This window comes from Podarcis liolepis (genome assembly GCF_965112155.1).
Source record: "Podarcis liolepis genome assembly, chromosome: Z".
NCBI lineage: Eukaryota > Metazoa > Chordata > Lepidosauria > Squamata > Lacertidae > Podarcis > Podarcis liolepis.
In genome coordinates, this window is record NC_139570.1 from 44,279,391 (window position 1) to 44,298,867 (window position 19,477).

General features: G+C 43.5%; 1 protein-coding gene across 2 annotated transcripts in view; it reads right to left on the reverse strand.

The window, feature by feature from the left end:
• Nucleotides 1-19,477, reverse strand: part of ASTN2 (astrotactin 2) — a 706,126-nt gene that overhangs the window by 352,090 nt on the left and 334,559 nt on the right. The gene's annotated exons all lie outside the window — the stretch shown is intronic.

A 19,477-nucleotide genomic window follows, 5' to 3' on the forward strand; every position in this document is an offset into this window, starting at 1 on the left:
GGTGGGAGTATGCATCTTCTAATTAGGCAAATCGATTTTCAGTTGAGCCCAATCATTTTCTTATCTAGCGTCTGAAGCCCAACATCACTTTGGGGATTTCGTGAATGCCAAGGTTCTCATTAACTCTGATTTCCAATTACATTGATTATAAGGCTGTTTTCACAGTTTTGCTGCAGAGATCAGAGGTGACTGGGGCAAGGGAGAGATATTGCCATAATGCCACATTTTGCAAAAAAAAATTACGTCATGGAAACCACTGAAAACTGGGAAAGGATTTTTGGAACAGCTTGAGAAGGAAGGCAAACTTTAAGAGACAAAAACAAAGGAACTAATTGAGATGGTTAACACTGGCCCAGACCTCCAGTTACCTTGACGTTTTATGGCAGAAACCTAGGACTTTAAAAAAATAATGGTGTTTTATTTCATAAACTTTTCGGAAGCCAACCCCCACCCACCCCCACAAACTTCTGCTTTTGAATGACCAGGCTAGTTCCTGCAGATGGAATGGCCAGCTCAGATGCGGGTTAATTTGTTTTATTTGAAATATTTGACATCCCATGTCACTATCCAAGGGGCACAGCATCAACAGTACACCGGAGATGAAAAAGGGCAGAATGTAAGGATGTTGCCTATTATCCCAAACACTCTCTGAAATAATAGGGTCTTAACTGATTTTATTTTGTGCCTGCTTGCTCGCTTGCATTTATATCCCACATTGCCCGCAAGGAGCTCAATGACATACAAGGTCATCTCCCCCCCCCCCCCATTTTATTCTCACAACAACACTGTGAGGTAGGTTATGCTGAAAATGTTGTGTGGCTGGCCTAAGGTCACCCAGTGAACTTCATGGCTGAGCACAGATTTGAAGCCCTGGCTTAGGTCCAATATACCCACAAAACAATGTTGGTGTTCACATATAATGCTAATACAAGGTGTGTGGTTTGTTTAAACCACAAAGTGTACAAGCATGAATCTGTTTTGTTCATCTTCTTTTCTATTCAGGTGCAATAAACCATGTGAATTGGCATGACATCTGGGCTGGCATTCATGGTTTGTTTCTCTCACCACAAACCATGATGCATTTGTCCTTGGTTTCCTGTTTGGATATAACTGAGGAGTGAAAGGGGAATGCTTGAGCAGAGTGCACCAGAAGGTGCATATTATGGTTTAAACAAATAACACATGTTGGTTTAGCATTATGTGCACATATGGTAAGGAATAAGTTTAATTACCGAGATGCCATCACAGAAGATCCTGCATTGTGCATCCACTAGTCACAGCAACATGGCAAACAGGAGATTGTCCAAACCAGGACCTCTGAAGATTATCTAAATGAGCTAGTAGGCTCAATTTTCTCCCACAATTCCCTTCTGTAGACTAGAAACATTTTATGCAATAAGAAGACTGTCTACAAAGCTTCAAACTTCATTGCAGATGTGAAAGTCCCCCACTTGCCTTCTTATATTTCAGTTTTTAGCCAATAAGAAAAGGAGCCCATGGATAAAATGTGTAGGGTATCCAATAATGTATCTTTCAAAACAATGAGTGTCATTCAGAAGTACAGACTTGATTATAATTGCTTTCGGTAGCAAAGCACCAGTGGCAGATTGTTCCTAGGCCACCAACAGTCCAAGTTATGGCTAGCACCCAAAAAATATTTGGGTGTGGTAGATAGCAAAAAGGCTCTTCTTCAAAGAAATTGAGAGGGTGCACAGCCTCCAGCATAACTGATTCTTAGTTGTACAAGAGTTCACAGAGAGACATAGTCATTGTTTGTTTTGTTTTATTATTCCTTCCCCTCCCTCTCTCTAGTCGCACATTTATATCAAAGCATAGCTGGGTGCAGCAGCTTCAGAAGTTCAAATGCCTCATCCAGAGGTCTTCATCAAAGTTCAGTGAGCCTGTTTAAAGCTTCTACAATAAAGGCTTGAAATTTTGACTTTAAAAAATGTGTGTGGGTTCCCCCCAAGTAAAATCGGATGAAACAGCCCCAGACTTTGTTCTTTTCCCTTGTTAAATATCTTTAGAGCCCAAAATACTTGGCAGCATTTTCTTTTCTTCTCCACCCCATTCTTCTCCCCGCTCCTTTAATATCCTTCAATATATATGTAATTGCGCTTCCAAAAGCAACTTAAATAAAATGTTGTTTTCTTTTGTTTCCTTTAGCTTATTTACTGTGCAAAACTATTTTCTGATATTTTATTTTAAAAAAACAAAACCCAAAGATTTTTCTCACTTGAGGTTCTACAAGTCCAAACACTAGGTGACATGTTCCTACCATTCCAATTTAGTAGTGATTCCTGCAAGACCAGGCTTCTGCCTTCTATTTGGCTTAGCTCCTGGCCTTCAAGACTGTCTTCCAAAAGTCATGCTCAGCTATCCCATGTAATGAGATATATTACATCAAGTGTGGGACGAGTGAAGGCATGGCTGCAAAGGAACAACCAGGAAACTTTAAAATGCATTGCTTGGCAAGTATGGCTTGCATTCAGTACCTTTTAAATTTGGTGCCAAATGCAAACTCCATTGGCACTGGTTCCATTCAGGATCTCCCAGCTGGAGATTTGCAGGTCTCCCAATGTTGGTGAGAGGTGATTCCCTACAATAAATTATCCTTAACAACATTGCAACCACTGCATTTTTAGATAGACTTTAGGAATATTATTTTGTCTTTATAACCTTCCAGGATGTGTTGGTGTTTTTAATGATGCTTTCATGGGTGCATTCACTCATATTATTATGGCTTTGCATGTCGTGTACTGCCTTGATATACTTCTATGATAGTGCTGATTACAAATACAATAATAAATATGTAAAGTACAAAATTGAACCAGCTGAAGGTTCTGTATTCAAGAGCAGACCCACATTAAAGTTACTGCAATAATCAAACCTGAATGCTATCCAAAGCATTAATGTGATCTAATTTGCTCTGTACTGTGGGATTAAGCTACAGTGTAAAGAAAGGAAAGGGGGAATTTTATAGCAGTAAACTTTTTTAATTCAAAAGATAAATACATTTTTATTTCTTACATGCTAAATGGGATGACAAGCCAATGAACCAAGTCAACAAACAGGAAGCTAATCTTTTATACTGAGTGAATTACTGTGCAATTTGCAGTCTTCAGCACACAGTTGTAGCAATCATGTACTGGAGGTTGTTTAGTTCTGAGATGTAACAAGCAACTGTTTCAGAGGGATTGGTGGGGGAGGGGAGAACTTGACACTCACAGGTGTAAACACCTGAAAAAACAAACATAACACTGGGTCACCTCTAAAGGTGAAAGACAGAGAGATTGAGTTTGTCAAAACAAACAGTTTCAAGCAACACATTTAATTAACACAACCAAAGTTGTTCCAAGCCCAGCATTTCTGTCTGCAGAGATCAAGAGGAAAATTAAGGGAAAGCGGGTAATAGCTGCATCAAATTTTGAGAGCATCATGGTGGAGACAGTTGTGGAGAAAAGAGATAAACAATCTTCAGATGGAACACTTAAAGTCCATCTGCACACCAATCATGGCATGGTGTTCACGAGCTAAATGAAGTCATGGCTTATTTAGCACTTTGCTATCCTGGACACAAGATATAAAACCAATGTGGCTGGATCTTACCAGCATACCTTCCTAGTCTTTTAGGTCCAGCTTTCCACAACAGCCAATATTTCTATCATTAACTGGGTTTAAGGCCTTCTCTTCACTAAGCCTGTCCATCACCGTCAGGCAGCTAGTCAGTGACCCATTCAAATATAACTTACTGGCCAGTGATCAGCTGTTTCTACCTCATTGTTTCGCAACACCAAACCTGTGCTTTTTCACTGCTCTGTCATTAATTTAGCATTTCATAGTCATGCATGATGCATATAAAACCTCAGGGCAATTACAGCCTCTCATTAGAGAAGGCCAGGCTACACTCCAATCGCTCACAAGGGAGAAATAACATTTTTACTACTTTTCTTTTTTTAAAAAAATAATATATGGCACAATTTGTTCTAACACCTGCCTTCAAACTCACTTAATCTCAGACACATATACCCTTCAAGTATATTTCTACATAGCAAGAGAGAGGCCTAAAATGGGGTGAGGCCCATCAACATATAAGTCAGAGTGCAAGACTATCAGGACCATGGAAAGCTCCCAGTAGGGCTTAATACATCAGGCCGAATGTGTGTTCCAACACCAGCCTAGAGGAAGCTGAAGATTTAAGTACAGTGGTACCTCGGGTTGCATACACTTCAGGTTACATACGCTTCAGGTTACAGACTCCGCTAACCGAGAAATAGTACCTCGGGTTAAGAACTTTGCTTCAGGATGAGAACAGAAATTGCGCGGTGGCGGCACGGCGGCAGCAGGAGGCCCCATTAGCTAAAGTGGTGCTTCAGGTTAACAACAGTTTCAGGTTAAGAATGGGCCTCCAGAACGAATTAAGTACTTAACCCGAGGTACCACTGTATTTTTGCAGTGAGAAGTAGGTGTGTGTGCAGCAAAGAAAAGGCCTTCTGGTATCCTAGAAGAAGACCGCTCAACAGTTAACAGGGTCATACAGGTGTGCTTTCCAGCACAGCCAGGATATCTCATGTGGTTTCAAAAGAGCTTGGTGTGCAGAAGGGTCCTCTCAGGCTGCAGCTGGTCTGAGAAGACATTCAAGTACGAGGTTAATGGTGCATCCTCAAAAACATAGAAAACAGAGGCCTCATTCTCTCATCTACCATGGAAGTCTCAGGACAACCAATGTGTTGCCCCCCAGGTTGGGCTTGAATTGTTAATAGTCCCAGACAGTATGGCCAGGAGTCTGGAATAATGAACGATGGGGTTCAGCATCTGGAGCTTGCTGACTGCATTCCTGTGGTATTCAAGAACCCAAACTTATCTGTCCTCAAGATCTCTGAGGGGGTGGGGGGGTCAGGGTCTTGGGTGACAAAGCTCATAAGGAAGACAGCAGCAACTTGCTAAACATGCTTGTACAAGCTTCTTATTACAATGCTCAGCAAAGGCAGGCACTTATATTTAAGTTTATCAGATCTGCCCCGCCCCCAAAAAAGCACTGGTTGGTTTCTTAGAAAACTCCCCTTCCTGAAAAAAAAGTGTTTTATTTCCCTCACTCTAATTTGCTTTTTTTAAAAAAATGAACTAAGCCAAATTTATTGCAAACCAGAATAACATGTATGCATTTGTGTTCTGTTGGAAAACTAGTTGGGTGGGACTCCCTGGTCCTGAATGGGGTAACTGTGCCCTGAAGGTGTGCAGCCTGTGAGTCATTTTGGACTCACAGCTGTCCATAGAGGCACAGGTCTGTCCTGGGCAGCTGTCTACCAGCTCCATCTGGTATGCCAGCAGAAACCCTACTTGCATGCAGACTGTTTCACCAGAGTTGTGCATATCTCCCACTTAGACTACTGCAATGTGCTCTATGTGGGTCTACCTTTGAAGGTGACCTGGAAACTACAACTAATCCAGAATGTGGCAGCTGAACTGGTGACTAACTAGCTGCTGAATCTTAAATGGCTGCTGGGACCATATAACACCGGTCCAAATAATCTTCACTGGCTCCCAGTACACTTCTGAGCACAATTCAAAGTGTTGGTATTGACCTAAGTCCTAAATGGCCTCGGCCCAGTATACCAGAAGGAACGTCTCCACCCCCATCGTTCAGCCTGGACACTGAGGTCCTCCTCCAAGGGTCTTCTGCTGGTTCCTTCACTGTGAGAAGTGAAGTTACAGGAAACCAGGCAGAGGGCCTTCTTGGTAGTGGCCCCTCCCTGTGGAACACCCTCCCTTCAGATGTCAAGGAGATAAAGAATTACACCACTTTTAGACTTTGTATATAGAAGGCAACTTTGTTGGAGAAGAGGAGGTTAAGGGGTGATATGATAGCCATGTTCAAATATATAAAAGGATGTCACATAGAGGAGGGAGAAAGGTTGTTTTCTGCTGCTCCAGAGAAGCGGGCACAGAGCAATGGATCCAAACTACAAGAAAGAAGATTCCACCTAAACATTAGGAAGAACTTCCTGACATTAAGAGGTGTTCGACAGTGGAATTTGCTGCCAAGGAGTGTGGTGGAGTCTCCTTCTTTGGAGGTCTTTAAGCAGAGGCTTGACAACCATATGTCAGGAGTGCTCTGATGGTGTTTCCTGCTTGGCAGGGGGTTGGACTCGATGGCCCTTGTGGTCTCTTCCAACTCTATGATTCTATGATTCTATGTTAATTTCTGTATCCTCTCTTTTGCACTCTGTTATACCCTTAACCCCTTTTAAAAATGAAAAACCCCAAGTCTGCACTACCTGCACATTGACATATATTGAGGATATTATCAGGGAACTCTCACTCTTTGAATCAGGGTAGGTGGCGGCCAGGGAGAATGCCTTTTTGGTGGTGGGGCCCCACCTGTGGAATCTAGCTGGTGCCTCCTTCACTGTAATTCTAGCACCAGGCAAGCTCATTTCTGTTTTGCATGACTTTTTAAAGACTTAAGGAAAGGAGCGTACTGCAGTGGTACAGCATCTGCTTTGCATGCAAAAAGATCCCAGGTTTGATGCCTGGTATCTCCTGCTAGACCGTTAATGTCCTCTACCTGAACTCAGGAGAGTCATGGCCAGTCAGTGATAAGAACACTGATGGACCAACCGTCAGACCATATTCCTAAAAGCTTCTGAAACTCTTAAGCCCTTAATAGCCAGTTATTAATTTTCTATCCTTTACTGTTTTGTCATTTTCAATGTGCTACTATCAATTTATTTATGGATTTGGGTATTAAGCTGATTGCCACTGAAAGTGGGGAGGTATACATTTTAGAAACAAACAAAAACTTGATGAGACAACACAATTCTAACATTACTACAGAGTTCTGAGAAATATCCACTAACCTTTACAAAGTGCATTAATATTCCAGTCCTCCCATATAGCAGGACAGAATAGTGCTGATCATTTGATATTTAGCATAACTTTCCCCATCCTGGCTGATAATGATGGGAGCTGTAGCCCAACAACACCTGGTTGTAGGCCAGAGAAAGCTGCTCTAGAACAATGCTTTGATCCAGGTGTAATAGGCTTTGCAGGCATGTGCCTAAAGTGCCTTTCTTGGGATGTATTTGCCATCTCTGCCACTGCAGATGTCCATCAGCACACCTTCCCTATCCACAGTTCTGGCCTTGATGAGGGAGCCCGTTGTGGGGGTGTCTGGTTGAATCACTTCCAAAAAATGTGCCTGGGGTCACGGCCCTACGCAGTCTCACCCACGCTACACCACTGGCTGCACACCCTCCTATCAGCCTCTCTCACTAACAAATTCAGCAATGCTCTTCTAGCATCTATAACATGTAGGAGGGTTGTAAAAACACTGGCCTTGCTTTAATTGGCATCGTATTTCAAGCTGCTGTTCTGCAAGGACAAACTCCCAGCCCAACCCACTGGTGTCCTTTGCTCCAGCCCACAGCTCTCAGACACTTGCTTACTGCAATGAAACAGAAGCTTATTGCCAAGTTTAACTGAGATATATGTAATAAATTCATGGAGGATTAATCATTTGGACTGAGCAGGAGTTCTTTCTCAACCTTATATCCATCCGCCCTGCATCTCCAATCCCAACCGTTAGTCTTATATTTCTGTTTAACAACCATGTTAGAAGATCTGCAGCCATCCCAGTGTTATTATATAATGCAGTATATTATGAGAAATGAAGGACACTTTTATCATTACTCAAAACTTTAGAAATCACAGGAGACTGAGAATCTGATTGCTTCCTAGTCTGGGAGGGCAGGGGGGTCTGCTTGCCACCAAGAAAGCTCAAGCTATGCACCCGGTGCACTAATGGCACACCGAAGGAGTGTAAGGTCAATACATTTCCCTCTTTATTACAGCACCTGCTGTGAGTCCTGTGGGACCTGCCCCCTGCCTTCTATTGTGTGGGACCCTGGAAGTTAACTGCAGCCTTGGAAGTTGAGACAGCCAGACAAACCTTAGGTTGGGGTTTGGTGTTATGTCCCCAATTGTTCAGACTGATTTAATTTGCTTTTAATTGTTTTAATACTTTTAACTGTTTTAAACTTATTTTGTAAAGGCTCTTTGTAGGATGTGCTTGGAATGGGGGAGAGCAGGGGGTGCCCCAATTACAGTGGTTCAAGGTTGGAGAGGTGGGGCAGGCTGGGTAAGGGGTACATGACACAGGCAGTTAGTGTCTGTTGTGTGGCAGCCCCTCCTCCAACTTGAGAAACTGTGGTTGTCATATCAGCCAGCCCTTGGGTCTGCAGCTGCTCTTGAAGAATACCAGGTTGGCTTGTAGAAAGACCTCCCTCACCTATGATCCGATTATGGATGAGGAGGCTGATCTGGCATGTATCACTGAGACCTGGGTGGGTGAACAGGGTGGAGTTGGTCTCACCCACCTGTGTCCACCTGGGTACTCAGTGCAGCATCAGGCCAGACTCAAGGCTCGGGGAGGGGGAGTTGCTGTGATCTATAGAGTCTCTCTCTCTCTCTCTCTCTCCCCCTCAGTCAGAGGAGAATCTAGAGTGTGTGTTCCGGGCATTGATCAATCGGGACAGATTAAGGATTCAGCTGGTTTACCACTGTCTTGCTGCTCAGCAGTCTCCCTAACAGAGCTGATCTTGGAGGCAATGTTGAGGACTCCCAGACTGCTGTTTCTGGGGGACTTCAGCATCAATGCTGAGGTAGCTGGCTCTGGGGTGGCTCAGGACTTCGTGGCTAATAAAAACCAGCAGGGAGGGAACAACTGGCTGGGCCAGGGAGGTGGTTAATACCTCTTCACAACACATGGTGATTCATACCTGTTTGAAGGAGGCAGAGGTAACACCACTCCTTAAAAAACCTTCCCTGGACTCAGAAAATCTAACCAACTAATGGCCAGTTTCCAATCTCCCTTTCCTGAGCAAGGTTCTGGAGTGGGTTTTCATGGGCCAGACCAGGCACTCTTGGAAGAAACTGATTTCACCCATTTCAATCAGGGTTTGGCACAGAAAGTGCTTTGGTCATCCTGTATGATGACCTCTGTTGGGAGAGAGACAGGTAATGTGTCCCTGTTAATGCTCCTCGACCTCTCAGCAGCTTTCGATAACATCGACTATGGTGTCCTTCTGAAGCGGCTGCCCGAGTTAGGGGTGGGTAGCACCACTTTATGGTGGTTCCAGACCTACTTAGATGAACATTTCCTGAGAATGATACTTGGGGAGTGTTCTTCGGCCCCATGGAGCCTTCAATGTGGGGTTCCACAGGGTTCAACCCTATACCCTATGCTGTTCAACATTACATGAAACAGCTGAGTGGGGTTAGCAGGAGGTTTGGCGTATGTTGTCAGCAAAATACTGATGAGCCTCAGCTCTGTTTCTCCTTATTATCTGCAGGTGAGGCAGTGGAAGTGCTGGACCAGTGTCTTGCCTCGATAATGGACTGAGTGAGAACCAACAAACTGAAGCTCAATCCAGATAAGACTGAGGCACTGTTAGTGGGTGGTTCCCTAGACCTGATGCCTGTTCTTGATGGGGTTGTACTTCCTTTAAAGGAGGGGGTACGTAGCGTGGGAGTACTCCTGGATCCTTTGCTGTCACTCGAAGCTCAGGTGGCCTCAGTGGCCCGGAGTGCCTTCCATCAGCTGCGGCTGGTGGCCCAGCTGCACCCCTATTTGGACAGGGATAGCCTAACTACTGTTGTCTATGCTCTGGCAACCTCAAGGTTGGATTACTGCAATGTGTCATACCTAGGGCTGCCTCTGAAGACAGTTCAGAAACTTCAGCTGGTGCAGAATTCAGCAGCCAGGTTGCTCACTGGAGTAAGACGATTTGAATCTATTACACCAAATATGGTCCAACTGCACTGGCTACCAATTAGTTTCTGGGCCCAATTCAAAGTGCTGGTTTTGACCTGTAAAGCCTTAAATGGTTCAGGACTGCAATACCTCAAGGGCCGCCTCTTTCCATATGAACCTACCCGAACCCTGAAATCATCTTCTGAGGCCATTCTTTGTGTGCCACTTGTGCAGGAGGTTGAGAGGGTGGCAACATGAGAACGGGGCCTTTTCTGCAATGGCTCCCCATTTGTGGAATGCTCTCCCGAGGGACGTTCACCTAGCACATTCATTATAACCTTAGGTGCCCAGCAAAAACATTCCTCTTTAACCAGGCTTTTGACATCCAATGCCCTTTTAAAATGTGTTGTGGCCGGGGGGGGGGTTATTTTTGTTTTTGTTATGCATTTGTGTTTTTATATTGTGAATTTATGTTGTAACCACCCTGGAATCTGCAGGTATAGGGCAGTATACAAATTTTAACAACAACAACCAAGCTTTGACTAGCCACACAATCTAGCAAGGCTCTCTCCAGCCACCTCCTGAAGTTTCTCCAAATTTCTGCACTCATTAATGGATTGTGCTTTTCTCATTTCAAATGGTTTTTATTTACGGCATTTTGCCAAGCATTAAAAATGCATTCTATATGTTCTTCTGACATTTAACAAATGTAGTCTAACTCTTCTGCTCAAATATTTTATTTTATTTTGTTTACTGTGTATATCAAAATTCCTCTATGAATATGATAATAAAGGAGGAGGAGGAGGAGGCAGAAATTTTCTAGCAGCCACAGTTAGACGAAAATTTGGCGCTGCGCAGGATATACCCGCAAATGTTTCAAGATCATCTCCTGTGCATCTGCTTATCTATTTCTAGTAAGCATGCATTTTCCTCCTCCCACCTCCTGAACCCCCCAAAAAACTATTAGGTGGAAGGCTAAAAACTAGAGGACCTAAAATACTTTTTAAAAATAATGTATTTTGCAGAACAGGCTACCTTTTTACTTTCCTCCCATGATCCTCCTCATTTCAAGATACCTTCTACCCATGCCTTGCTTTCCCCTTTATCCAGGGAAGTTATTCTCTAATTCAATGACATGGTGCCACTGGTGTCAAGCCAAAACGCAGAAACTGCAATCTTCTATGCCAATAATTAAAAAAGAGGTCAGCTGCCTGTTCCAGGAAATCTTGGTTTGCCCTAATGCCACATCCAGCAGGAATGGGACCATCTGTCCCTGACATGTTGATGGAGCAGCTGCACAAATCCAGAGATGGTTCAAAGAGTAGAAAGAGGACACAAAAACCAACAAACAAATTAACAGAACTAAGGAAATATGAGCACAGAATGAGTCCTCACAGCTGCCCCCAATCAAATAGCTTCCCCCATATTTTGCTTCTGGAGCTGGCACTCATTTCCATTTAACTGTAACCTTATGCAGTTCCCAATATTTTGTGCCAACATTGCTTCTTTCCCACTCTTTAATGTGAAAGAGGAAAGGCCCTTCCCGCTCACATCATTCTGGCCTGTGATCAGGGATTTTGTGTAGCTTCAAGTCTTTTGGGTTACTAAGACACACATGATGTCTCAGATGTCATGCTACTTCCATGGCTTGTCTGCAATAAGTAGGTCACGTTCTTCATCAGAGATTGATGCATCATCCAAAATACACAAGCATGGCACATAGGTCACAAGAGGTTTTGTGTGCATGATAATGCTTTCAAGGGGCCCAGAATAGATAGGAACATCTCTCCCACTAGGCATCTTTAGTTCTGATCAAAGTTCCACGGGTTCATCTTCTAAACATTTGTGAGACATTAACAATTCCCTAACAGATGTGAGCCACAAAATAGAACTTCAAGAAGTCATACATTGTGTGTCTGTAAATCTCACACTGCAGTGGAGTTTCAAGTTCTTTGGGGAACCTATTATGCAAAAAACACTGTAAAAATTGGGTGGAATGTGGCCCTAAAGATTGGAAACTGTAAGTAGTAATTTTATCTATTTAATGGAATGGCATCTTAAACATAAAGGACAAAATCAGGCAAGAACAGGCTTTTCACGTCATGGTTTGCACCATGGTGGCATTCAAACATCATAGTAAGTCATAACTTATTATGAATGGAAATGAGCTTAGACTCCCACCTGAGCTTGTATATTCTCTCTCTTCCAACATGGCCATGTGGAGAAGTTCAAAAGGTTTTGCTTTCAATTTTGGTTAACTGAAAGGGTTTGCATGTAACTGAGGTTAATATTAGCTACGGTTTGCTGAAACAAGCCAGCTTCATAAATCATAGTTTGAAGTTGATTTGTTTCAAACAGACATAGTCAAGATTGAACTCTGTTGCTTGTTTGTTTACTTGGTTGGTTGGTTGATGGGGGTAATGAATAAAATAAAATGCTTCATGCAACACTGCTATTCTCTATGTAAGACTAAAAAAAGATAATGAAAGGGGGGCAAATTGTGAAATTTACATAGGGTGTGTGTCCCCTGTGCTAGTAGTATAATAATAGGTATAAATCTCTCCCCTTCCAGCCCTCAGTCTTACCATCCTCTAAATACTAAAATGTGCTCCCTCTTAGAATGGGAGAAAAGAAGCTGAAATAAAATGAAATCCAACATGTCCCCATAATATTACAATAAAAAATGGAATCACTTATAACCCAGTCCCTTTGGGAAAAAGGCAGCTGAGCAAATTATGCAAGTATTCAGAACACTTGCACAGGCCTGCCAATGAAATACCAGTAAAACAGATTAATATCCTTGGAAATGGGGGAGAAATGGGCTGTTTTCCAATTCAGACATAATGACTTTTCTAAAGAGAAAGAAGAGAGGGGGCCCGGTGGAACAGCTAGCTGTAGAATGAGAATGGCATCTATAATGACACTGTAAAACATTGTTTGAAATGTGTGTATGTGTGTGTGAGAGAGAGAGAGAGTAGGGGACTTTCAATGGGGAGCAGCATCCTTAGCTGCCAAGGTGAGGCTGGAAGTATCAGCAGCTGTCTCCTATTCTGAAATGTTGCACTTTCTTGCCAGGGCGCTGTAAGGTGTTTTCTCCCGGTGCCCTCTTCATCCTAGCTCAAGCCGAGCCAGACTGCAGTGCAATATTGGGGACAGCACTTTGTCGCTCACAAAAGCCTTGTCAAAGTTGTATGCATGAACTCTTGCTGTGTTTCAGCTGGGTTGAGTTTATGCAAACTCCTTTAGAGCCTCTCTCCTTGACAAACAGAGACACTGAGAGCTGTTTCTTTAACAGCTTCAAATCATTCTGACAGCAAACTACAGAAAACCATTTAGGGATACCATTGGGGCTAGAAGTTTTTAATAACACCCAATGAAGTGTTATTAGTTTAACTTCTTTCCCAGCACTGAATACATTAATTTAGCTTCTTAAAAGGAATTAAACAATTTGGGGCTTGAAAAATGGAGAGTAGTTTTCTCCATACTGATTGGAAATGTATTCTCTTGGGGCTTAGAAAGCAATGGGAGAGGTCAGCGGGAAAACTCCTAAATTATGTTCTCCTGGCGACATGCAGTGCATAAAAGTGGCTCAGTCCTTGGCATCTGGGATAGAAGAGACTCTATGCCTGAAATTCTGAAAAGCCACAGCCAGTGAGTGTAGACAATACAGTTGGCTTATGCTTGGTTCCAGCTGCTGTTGGAAAGGTTGGGACATATTTAAGGAGTGTATAAAAACCCATCTGGATATTGGATGATTTGTATGAACACCAACAACTGGGAAACACTGGCCTGCGAGCGCTCCAGGTGGAGAACAGCCTTTACCAAAGGTGTCATGGACTTTGAAGACACTCGAACTGAGAACACAAGGGAGAAACATGATAAGAGGAAGGCACGCCTGGCAAATCCACACCGTGATCAACTCCTGCCCAGGAACCATTGTCCCCACTGTGGAAAGACGTGTGGGTCCAGAATTGGCCTCCACAGTCACTTACAAACTCATTGTTAAAACCATGTTTATGGAAGACAATCTTACTTGGCTATGAGTGATCATCAAAGAAGAAGAATGTTTGTGCCAGTTTTTGAGAGAGAAATGCTATCACTGGGATCCATTGTGGAAACCAGGACCAAAGAGTCCACTCTAGTTGTCTTTCCCTTACTTACTTCCCTCCCCCCACCTAGGATAACTACCAGCATCATAATGCCGATATACAATTATAAGGTGCAACCACATCTGGAGTACAGTGTACAGTTCTCATAACCTCACCTCGAAAAAGATAGTGTAGGGTTGGAGAAGGTTCAGTAAAGGACAACCAAAATGATCAAGGGGGTGGATTTACTCCTCTATGAAGAAAGACTGCCGTGGTTGGGACATTTTAGTTTAGAAAAAAAGGCAAGGGGTGACAAGAAAGAAGATTATACAATTATGCATGGCCTGGAAAAAATTGGATAGAGAAAGGTTTGTCTCCCTGTCTCATAGCACTAGAACTTGTAGGTATCCAGGGAAGCTGAAGGTTGGAAGATTTAGGGCAGATACTTCTTCATGCAACACTCAGCCAAACTATGGCACTCGCTCCTCCAGGAGGCAGTGATGCCACCAACTTGGATGGCTTTAAAAGAGGATTAGGCAAATTCATGGAGGAGAGGGCTATCAATGGCAACTAGCCATGATGGATATGCTCTACCTCCACAGTTGGAGGCAGCAGTACTTACAAATACCAGCTGCTAGAAAACCACAGGAAGGGAAAGTGCTCTTGTGCTCATGTTCTGCTTGCTGGTTTCCCATAGGCATCTGGTTGACTACTGTGAGTGTAGGATGATGGACTAGATTAGTCAAGGTCTGATCCAGCCTGCTATACTCCCCTGCTCAGCGCCTGAGGGCCCCCGTCCTGCCACCCAACACCTGGCCTAGGGCGGGGCCTGATGGGCTCTATAAAGGACTGATGCCACTGCCGCTGCTGGGCAGAGAAGGCTCTGTTTTGTTTTGTTTTGTTTTGTTTTGTTTTTGTTTAAATTGCTGTTATTTTTTACCTATGTCATTTTAAACTGTGATACTAACACTGTATTCTTAGTTTTAGATTTTGATTTATGTGAAAATTGTTTCCCATTTGGTTGTGTGTGTTTTTTTTGATGTGGTTTATTTATTGTTTATTACTTTTGTAATTATGTAAATCTTGTTATGCTGTAAGCTGCCTTGAACATTGTTTTTTTAACTGTGGAAAGGCGGCATACAAATAAAAAATGAAGATGATGATGATGGGCTAACAGGAGCTGGAGTCTAGCAACATTGGAGGGGGGTACGGTTCCCTACTCCTGCACTAGGAACAAGTGGCTATGAGGAACAGCCCCAAAGCCTTTTACCGACTTCTGAGCCCTGGAAGCAAACACACCAGCAGCAGTGCCAGATGGGCTCTGCTAGAGTGTTTGCACGACACCCTCTCCACCTCACCCATCCTGGTAAGCAACAGTGACCCACCACTCAGAAACGAGCATAGTGCCTCCATGCTCCTGCTCTGTTCTGAGTTTCTGTGCAAAACATTTGATCCAAAAGAGAAGGATGCTGTTTAATTTGCCCTTGTGGTAAGAAGAAAAAAAGGTGAAGGTTAGAAGTGACTGAGTGAAGGGTCCCAGCAGAAGGAGAAAATGTAATTTGCCCTTAGTAGTTGAACTTGGTGCTCACTGCATGTTGGGCTAATAAGGTCAGCTAAATTCAAGAAACACTGAACCTTGGGGGTGGGGAGAGCAATAGAAAGTGGCAATGGCTCCCAACTAATGCATCAGCATCTCATTCTTTTCCCCATCAGAAATTAGCAAGTTCACCATCTGAGAACCAGAACAAGCAGCAGAGATGAGCAGCTTCTAAGTGAAGGTATGAGGCTTTTATCGGTCATAACATTAAAAATAGAAACAGTACTGGGAAGGTGTCTCACACCACCAATCAAAGTTTTGCTACACACCATCAAAACCTGAAGCCAGAAGACAAAGGTTTTGAGTAGCAGAGGTCACTTGTATAATTGTAAAACTACCTAGCTAGCAGCACTGGAGTGCCTAGGAGTGTCTTTTGCCAGGTACAGCTGGTACCCCAGCTGTTCTTCGACTGAGAATAGCCTGGCCACAATTACTCATGCAGTGGCAACCTCAAGACTGCATTACTGCAACACACTCTGTGTGGGACTAACATTCAGATTGGTTTGGTAGCTCCAGTTGGTGCAAAATGCTGTGGCTATATCATTGGAGCAGACAGACGACTGCCAGCACACAGCACCGGTGCTTAAAAGCTTGCACTGGCTGTCCATGTGTTACTGGGCTAAGTTCAAGGTTTACTGAATTAATTTGCAAGACCCTTTACAACTTGGGTCCAGGATCCCATAAGGACTGCCTGATCCCTGATATCCCTGCCTGATGGTTAAGGGCTTCAGGGGAGTCACATCCACCAGCTGCTATGTGTTCAGTACAGTGGAGCCAGTTCTGCTTTAGGTGAAGGGTGGGGGAGGTGACCCTTTCCTCCTTTCTGGAAATTCCCCTGTTAGCCCCAACAGCACTATCTGGCTGCTTGGAGCACTGGATAAGAACAGTTGCCATAACAGGCTGTTAAAATACACTGAAACATTTCCTTACAAATCAGCACATACCTTCTAATAATGCCAAATAGATAGTATCTATGCAGAAGGTGTAGAAGGGAAGTAAAATAAAATAAAATGTACCAGCCCTTCCCATGCAAAGATCTATATTATGCTCCAGGCAGAACTGTCTATCCCCACCCACTCCCAATTCTCCTTTCATGGCATTCCTGCCCACACTGTAGCATTTCGGATGACACTAGGATGCTGAAATAGACTGGCTTCCTGAGCCCTGAAGGCAAATACCATTTTCTCCGCAATTCAGATATGATGAGGCACTAGCAGCAAAAAAACTGGGTGCCTCAGGGCTGATTCACACACTGCATTGCTCTCCCAGTCCCCTCCATTGAGTAATTCCTGTGAGTGATGAGTTCAGTGAAAAAGTCCAGCCTAGCAAACTTCCAGCCTGGAAACAGAAACTCCAAGGTCAGCCCAATGAAGGATGGTGAATAGTGCTACATTTGGACATTGAAGAACAAAGGTGATGTGTGTAGCAAGTTGCTGATTTTCTGCCTATAATTCAATGGCAAAATGCATGTCTTAAATGCAGAAGGCCGCTGGTTCAAACTCCAGTTTAGCCCTGCTGCTAATCACAATACTGGCCAAGTGGACAATAGCCTGACCTCTATGAGGCAACTTCCCATATTCCTGGCAGGGTTGACATGAGATTAAAAAGCAAGGGATGAATCACAAAACACTTTAGGAGTTGAAAAACTGTTGAAAATATTTGTTAACAGGTCCTATTGTTGGTGCTGTCAAAGGTTGCTTCCCAGACTCACGGCAGGGTCCTGACTTGTGGAACGCTTTCATGGTGACGTCTCCCTCCCTCCTTCATCATTAATGCTCAGGAAGGATTTTAAAACATTCCTGTTCCCCCAGGCATTTGATGTATGAGATAACTATCCCTGGAAATTATAAGCTGTGAGGGTATATAATTGCTTTTATTTGTTTTAGGTAATTCTAATTGTTTTTAGATGTTTTTAATCACTTTTATTATTATGGGGTTTTTTTAATTGTATTGTGTTAACATTCTGCGGTTTGCTGCCCTTAGCTCATTAGGGAGGAAGGGTGGGGTAAAAAATTCATAAAGAATACTACTATCAGGAAGAGATAAACAAAACAGTGCAGCACTCTCTCAAAAGAGAGAGAGAAAGAGTTTTGAAATCTGTTTTGTATTGTGGTCAGAGTGATGGGCTTAGAAAATGGAGAGTTGGGTTCAAAATCCTACTGGGCTTGCCAGCTTACTAGGTGTTGTTAGGACAATCAGTGTCTCTCAGCCTAATTCAGGCGTTTTCAACATTTTTGAGTCCTCAGGTACCTTGACGAACCGCAGCTCTCCTGTGGCAAACCACTTACACTAGGGTTCCATTACAGGACACATGTAAGCGGGGATTTCCCTGTCCCCTCCCCATTCTGCCCTGCTGCTTTTTGGCACACATGTAAGTGGCAGCACATGTGTCAATGGGAACCCATGAAATGCCACTGCTCTGCAGGGCTGAGCTGACGTATTCCACATGGCAGCTCCAGCCTGCCTTTCCCGAAATTTGTGCAGACATGCTGGGGGTAGGGGTTGGAGAGGGCAATTAAGATCAAAAGCAGAAATATTTTGCTGTTGTGGGGAGGGAAAGTAAGAAACGCACAGCACAGGACACACATGCAGACATGGTGCTTTCTTGCAACATTATCCCTGTTCTAGGAAATCTACGTGACTGTTAAGGAGGAGGAGCGTTGCCGGTTGGGGGGGGGAGGTAGAGAAGAAGAGGGGGGGAGCAATGCTGGGGGTAGAAGGAGCAAAAAACACTGTAGATACTCCTCACTTTCAGGGTTATTTTTAAATCCTTCCTTATAGAGCACACACACATCCAGGCAAACACACCATCAAGTTAGTTTGCTATTTTCTTGCATTTCTCAATAACCCTGTGTAAAACTAAGGAACTGTTAGTTACTGAAGCTGGGGAGGATTTTTGTTTGTTTGTTGTTGTTGAATGGGGGGAAGAGAGATTTTAAGAAAATAATCAGTCATGCAAAAGCATTTCCCCACTTTTTTGCCAATGTTTTATTTCAGGAAGATAATTGGCTGCAAGTTAAAGCTGGTTTCCTTGAATGTTCTTCAGGAAGAAAGAGAGAGAGATAATGCAGGAAGATATGGGATGCAATTTAATGAAAGCACGGGCCCTGGGGCTACCCTGAACATTCCTCAGGACACTCCAGGGTGCCATGGAAGACTGGTTGAAAACCAATGGCCTAGTTAAGAGGACTTTGGGATAATGAGATGGGACCAGGGGAATGGGTGGAGACCATTAAGAATCTGAGCTGGAAGTGACTTCAAAGGTTATCTAGCTTAACCCTCTGAAATGCTGGGATCTTTTGCCCAATGTGGAGATCAAACCCATGAAAATAAGATAAAGAGCCTCTTTGCTCTACCAGCTGCACTCTCCTAGTATCCCTAAAGAGAAGGGCAATATAAAAATATCACAAATACTGTACTTTTCCATCTATAAGACTAGGTTTTTTTATGTAAAAAGCATGCTAAAAAATGGGAGTCGTCTTATAGACAGGTAGTGCATAGGGTGGACATTTGATTGGTTGCTGCTGCAGCTGTCAGCAACTATTGTGCATGTTATTGGTTGCTGCGTCAATGGTTGGTGTTGATTGGCTGACGCTGCAGCAATTGTGTGGGCGATTGGCAGCTTCTGCCGGTGAGGGGACAGACGAAAGGTGGATTTAGTGATGCGTGCAGTTGACTGATTTTCGGCAAGCCCCCCTAAAAAAAAGCTGAACAACCCAGGGTAATCCCCCCCCCCAAGAAAGCTCAACAACTGGCAATCTTCCCCCCATTTTCTTAAATTTGAGCCCCCCAAAATAGGGGGTGTCTTACACACAGGAAAGTATGGTATATATAGGAACTTGGACTTGCTAAACAGCACAAGTGTAAAATTTGATTGTGCTGCCATTTAACAAAGCACTAAAATGAAGCAGAGACTTCTTCGAGGTTGGAAGGATAAACATCCACCATCCATTACTCATGGCCTGAAGATCTTGCTGCTCCTTTCTATATTTGAATGTATATATTATAATCACCAGTAGGTATCTACTTGAGCGCATG